Consider the following 6,660-nt stretch of genomic DNA (forward strand, 5'->3'; position numbering starts at 1 on the left):
CAAAAATGGATTTGCAAAAATGCAAAAATGCAGCTAACAGAGACTGCGCAGAGCCCACCGCCGCAGCCACGGGATATGGGAAGTTCTGTTCGCAGGGAAGGGAGTCTCCTACAAGATGATCAGGGTCAGTGCTGCGAAGCAAATGCATTCCCTGTGCCTTCAGCCCTGATCCCAGGTTTTACTCCACGCTCAGCCTGGCCAGAGCTGGGTGCCAGCCAACCTTACACCAGTATACTGCTTTAAGCAGGTGTTGGGCATGGGAGTGGGTGAAAAAAAACACCGGCATCATCCCAGCTGGAAAACTGGTTTGGCCCACCGCCTCCAGAGCCAACAGCTAATGATAACAGGGGGATTTGCAAAGCTTTCCAGGGATCACAACTTCCCTTTGCTGTTAATTTGCTGCATAAATCGTGACCACTTCCAAGCTCTTGCTGTTTCCAGCTGTTCTCCCTCCTTTTCTCTTGCTCCTTTTGCCTTGTGCTGGCTGCACATCTGTCAAGGGTTATCTGCTGCTCCAGCATGGGAGGTCGGCTCCACAGCTGCCTGGCGCCATTGCTGGCCCCTGCCTGGGGGGAGCAGGCGGCTCCTCTGGGTGAAGGATCCTCTGGACTTCCCGCTGGTCTTCTGCAACATCAAAAACATTGTTGCATGGAGCCCAAGCCAGGAGCAGCAGGCTGAGCTCTGCTCTGCAGGAAAAGCAGTGCAGAGAAAAATCACTCTTTCCCTGGAGGGGCAGTCAGCAGTTACTGCAGTGTATTTAATGTGCCTGACATGCCTTTATCCTCTGCAACAAAGTCCTTGCTCTGCTGGATGCTGAGCCCTGTTCCAAAACCGGGCTATAGAAATCCCAGTCAGAGGATGGAAGCAGGAAGAATCGCTGCCCTCATTCTGCAGGTGCTCAAGACCTAGAGATGTTGCCTGAAATCACAGAGTGAGTCTGTGGCAGTATCAAGGTGCACCTTTGCCCGCTGCGCGAGACTTCTTGACCAGTTGAGTTGTCTTAGTTTGCCAGCCCGGACTGGAGCTTCATGCGGTTCAGCTGCACCAGTTCCCTAGCATCCGACTTGCAGCAGCACGAGTCTGTGCACGGACGGAGCTCTGCCCAGGTTTTGCTGGGCACAGCAGTCAGCATCTGCTTGTCCCTGCAGACCTCCCCTCTTGGCCCCAGATGAGTCAGGGGCAAGCTGTGCAAAGAACTTCTGGCTGTGAAGGACACCTGAAGGCATGGGAGCGCGACACGCAGCCCATCTTGCGGGGTGGAAGGGGGATCTCATAGAAATGTGTTTACAGCAACCCAGACCCCATTAGCTGTCACCTTTCTTTCCAGGGCTTCTGCTCCAAGACTTTGCTCCTTGGAAAGCACACAAAAAACCCAGCTGGGCCCAGAAAGGAGATGCTTTGGGAGGAGAAGACAGAGGATGATGATGCCAGGAGAGACTGGCCAAAGCCTGTAGAACAGACCTGAACCTCCAGGTCTGGCCTTAGCCTAGGAAAGAGCGAGGTGTGGTTGTGATGGTCTGTGGACCTTGAGTTAAGCTCTGGAGAGTAATAAAAGACCTTTCAGGCACCCCTGTAAAAGGATGTGCCCCACTGTGTGGCCACGTTAGCCCTCTGGGGTGGCTGTGCTGGTGGCACAGCGTGGCACGCAGCCACCAACTTCTCTGTAGAAGAGAGGAAAAGGAAAAAAAAAAATCACACTAGCCGCAATTTTTTGGCAGTAGCCCTGCTGACGACAACGTGAACGCTGGGCGAACAGGAGCTTGTGGAAAGAGCTGGTCTCCAGAGCTTTGCCTCTGCCATGAGCGCAGAGTCACCCCAGCAGGTCTCCAGCACCCGTCAGAGCCCGTCCCCAGCTCCGCTTTCACCGATGCTGTGCAGAGGGATGCTGACACCACACCAGGTACCCCTGCTCGACATGTTCGCAGGGTGGGATTTACTCCCTCCATCTCCACAGAGGATGGACCCACACGTTTGTGGTCAGGAAAAAATGTCTCCCCCTCCTTCCCTGCCACGGAGCAGCCAGCTGCCCCTTGGAAATGCCGGAGAGGAGCCCAGCTGGCGGGGCCCAGCCCCTGCTTTGTTCCAGGTCCTTGCAAGCACGTCAGCTATTCTTCTCTCGCTGCATGAGAGCCTGGCAGTAGGAATCACAGCCTCGCATAGCTTGACCGTCATGCAGGGGCCAGGGACCACAGCAGAGCCCATCCACAAGCCTGCATCCCCATCACAGCATCCCCCTCCAGCCCCAGCCCCGCTCTTCTGTGCGCTGGGAGATGAGCAGCAGCTGGCAACACAGCTGGAAGGGCTCTGAAAAGCCAGGAGCAAGGTTCCTCCAGGCATCACAGCCTTCTCACATGGGGATGTACCACAAAACAAATTTGGATGGGGTCTTGAGAGACTACATAGCCCCACCATAAGGGTAGGGGCTAATAATTTCTCACTGGTGGGTCCTGCTCTCTCCTGGGCTTCAAGCTCTCCAGTGATGGAGATGCCACAGTAACCTTCAGCTTTACTGTTCTTGTAGGGAGAAATACTTTCCTAGCAGCCAATCTAAATCCTTTCTGGTTTATTTTAAGCCCACTGCATCTTATCTGCAGTGGTCACAGAGAGCATATTATTGCCTTATTTGCTCCTGTCTCGTGTATTTCAGAATTTTATCGCTGTGTTCCCTGTTTCCCTCCTCCTGCACCATCTTCTTTTCTCTAGACTAAATGCAATTCTTTCAGGCTTTCCTTAGAAGCTGTACTTGTAGACCTCCAGTCAGTCTTGTTGCCCACCATTGGGCTTGCTCCAAGTAATGCACATCTTTCTTGAAGTGCAGAACCCAAATCTGAAGCCACAGGCTCTTGTCTGGGGATTTCTTAATGCTATATGGAAAGATTTCTTCACAAGACCTACAAACCCCAGCCTGCCCAGGCAGCTTTTGTTCTCTTCCATGATGTTCTAAATTTCTGTGCATTTGAACATCCACTGTAACCTGCCCAGCTTGAACATCTTTTACAGTGTGCTGCCATGCCTGTTGCTTCCCCTCTTGTACGTGTTACTGGTTGTTTCTACCTCAATGTAAAACTGAATTCAGTGAGGTCAAATACACTTTTCTTTTATCCCCCTTCCTGGATCACTTTTCCTCTTGGTTAAGATCATTTTCAATCCTAAACTTGTCTTCTAAGGGTTTTACAGCACCAGTGGTGATGTCTATTATTTTGGACTTTTAAGTTATCAATTGTATTATCTTCTATACTGAAACATACTGGATTAATTACAGCTCTGTTAGGCCTTTCCTTATTTACTAATAAAAATATCATATAAAACATTTCCTGAAGTCTTAATAAAGCCCAGATATTCTGCCAAAAAGAAAGGCATTAGGTTGACTTGATAGGAGTTGTGCTTGTTGTAGCCATGATATAGGTGTGCTGGTTGTTACTTTTTAGCTGATTAACCGGGTATTTACAGATTACTGACTGTATTTTTTCATGAATTGACGTTACAGACTGATCTCATACCCTTGGCACTCACCTCACTCTCTTCCTCTCTCTCCCCAGCCCCATTCCCCATCGAATTCTGAAAGGTTACTCCACTTTCCCAAGTACCTGTTCCAGGGTAAACTGCATCAGACCCTCTCAAGCTGGAAACATCCAACTACTTTTACTTTGGCTTTAAAAAAAAACCATTTAACCTAAGTTCTTCCCCTTTTGCCATTGAAGTAGGGTTGGGATGACATTTCAAAGCAGCTTTAAGTTACTTAGGCTAGGGGCTTTCGATGGCTTTGATTTGTGGCCTGCTTTTCCCATGGAAGTTTCACATACATAAATGATCAAAACACAGGAGACAGGGCCAAGGGAGTCACAACACATGGTCACCTAAACCAGCATCCAGTCTCTGGCAGTGTTCAACAGCAGGTGATTAGGAAGAGTCAAGAAGGACAAGCACGCGTCGCTGTTTCACCAAAGTACTTTCCCTGTTGCCAGCAGCTGGTGACCCAGAGGCTTCTTGAGCCAGGTGTGATGGTTGTTCCGTTTAATAGCCCTTAGCTGGTTTATTCCTCCATGCATTTTTCCACTCCTGTTTTGAAGCCATGTAAACTTTTAGTGGCAGCGTATCAGCAGCTGCAAGAAATTCCAGAATTCACTAAATGTGTTCAGAGACTCCTTCAGTTTATTATGTTGTTTGATGGTTGTTCCTCATTTGTCTTCTCCAAGTCCATAGCCAGTCAGTGTCCATGCTCATTGCTGTGAAAAATTCACTATTTACTTCTGTCTCTATTTTCTGGGGTTTTAACCTTGGTTTTCTTTAATTCACAAGACTTTCCCTCTTATCCTGTCAGTTCAGATTCTTGAAGAGCCTTTGAGCAGAATAATACGGGACTTTTGCTTTTCTTCCTCGTGTTGTGTAGCCCTCCCTCCCCCAAATAGCTGAAGGACTGCAAACTGTGTCCGGCTCTCCAGACGCTTCCAAGTAAAGCAAAGGGCTGGGGTTTCTTGTTAGCATCTGTACGGATGCCTGCACCAGCTGTCAGCTGTGGCTGAAGGAGTGGGTCTCCTTGCCCAGAGCAGGCAGAGGCAGCGCGGGGACCATCACTAGCATGCAGTGACTTAAGGCTCAGATTGCCTTTGCCAAGTAATCGGCTGAAGCAGTATAAGGCATTACCACCGCTGTGCCCCGGTAGGGTTAGTACGTACTGACACGCTCCGAGCCTCGGGCTAAGCGCTAGCTCACAGCCTGGCCTTTTAGCACCAGCTTTCCTTCCCTGGTGGGTTAGTGCAAGAGATTCTGTTGTGAACAGCAGCCAGGGCACGGCTGCGTGGCTGCACAGCCTGCTCTGCTGCAGCTGGGATGGCGTTTTCCAGCCCGAGGGGCAGGGAGCCAGCTAGGGCAGCACCAGCATCACTCAGGGCAATCGGTTTTGCTGGCAGAAGAGCCCTCAAACAGCCCCCGAGCAAAGCCCTGGGTCCCGAGCCCCCGGAACGTGGGCTGCCGGCTGGGGCCAAAGCGCCGCCTATTAGAGTAGCAGCAGGATGCCCAAAGTAAACCCTGCTTGAGATGAAAGGAAGGCAATTAAAATTCCACTTCAGCTGCCTTCCTGTCCCACTTCCTAACCTTCCAGCGGCAGGTGATTAGCGGGATCTGCCTTGTGCTGCCCCGGCCCAGCTGTGCCAGCAGAGCCCCGCTGCAGGCGGGCACAGCTGCCCACACGGTTGCCCGAGCACAGCCAGGACACCGTGATGCTGCTGTCGAGTGTCAGGTTAACTTACGAGCTCATTCATTCCAGTCACTTTGCTCACCTCTTACCAAAGCTCTTGTCTTGGCTGGGAACACACTCGCCAACCCTGCTGTTTAAGGTTTCCCGTGTTTCTGCCCAGCATTCCCCAAACAGAAAACCAAACACCTACGCTGCACGGTGACATCAGCATGCTTACATCACGTTACGCTCCCGCAGCCTACCAGATGCGTACAGTAGTTCATCTGTGCACAAGAACCCTGGCAAAATGCCTGTGGCCCCTTTCCCAGCTGGACGGTGCTTGAAGACACCCGCGCAGGACACAGAGAAGCCCTACCATATCTACAGGCATCCAGTCTTGGCACAACTTCCTTTGTGGTCACAGGCCAGCACAGGGGTAAGCACACAATATAGAACTTACTTTCATACTGCACTCTTGGTGTCCCTACACATTTTAGCATGAATAATCACTTTGGAGTAGTGAGTGGAAAAGGCCAGAAACGCTCTCCATAATGTAAAAGGCAACTCAATTACATTTGGCATTTTTTCAATGGAAACTAGTTTTTTTCCTCTCTCTTCTATTGAAGGAGATGGCTACAACACACCATTCAGATTACAAAAAAAAAAAAAAAAAATTAAAAAATCCCCAAAACAATAAATCTCATCTAGCAACTCTACTTCTGGCTTACTAGAGGTGCTCTGCAAGAAAAGCGCACGCCTCAAACGGAGCACCTGAGCACTTCAGTTGCTCTTGAGGCTACACAGATTGACACTTCTGACCAGAACTAGATTTCCCCCCCTCATCCTATAGGCAAATTTATTTCTTTAGAAGACATCTCTGGGAACTAACTGTATTAGCAGGAGAGAACAAGCAACACCAGTCAAAGCAACAGCTGAAGTGGGGTCAGCCAAAAGTACTGCACCTTGTTTATTTTACAGGAATAAATCCCACCCCCATTGGGACTCTTCGTAGTTTGCTTTGGCCTGTAGCTCTTGGAAGTAGCTGACCCCGGGCCCCACAACCTCCTAGAATCATTTTGTAGGTAGGAGTTCCCCTAGCAGTGGTTTGCTGATTGTCCTGGAAATCAGGTGACTAAATGATTGGCATTCTTGTAGAGCAGGCTACCGCTGTCTAAGAAAGGACTGTGTTGAAGGAGATGTGCAAAGGAGGAGAGGGACAGCTTGAACAGGATCTTGGATCCTTTCAGAAATGGGAAGGGTTTGAAACATTTACTAGCGGCAGATCAAAAGCAGAGAGAAAATGAGCAGCTGCTCAAACTAAAAACTGCATCAAGCTCATACTCTCCACTCCCCCAGAAGCGAGAAGTAAATCACATCGGGATCAGCACTCCTCATTGATCAGTGTTTTTCCAGACAGATCCCTCCCCTCAGCCTATTGACCAACCCTTTGAACTCAAGCCGATGTGAGGACACAAGTTCCATGG

Source organism: Falco punctatus (genome assembly GCF_963210335.1).
Source record: "Falco punctatus genome assembly, chromosome: 7".
NCBI lineage: Eukaryota > Metazoa > Chordata > Aves > Falconiformes > Falconidae > Falco > Falco punctatus.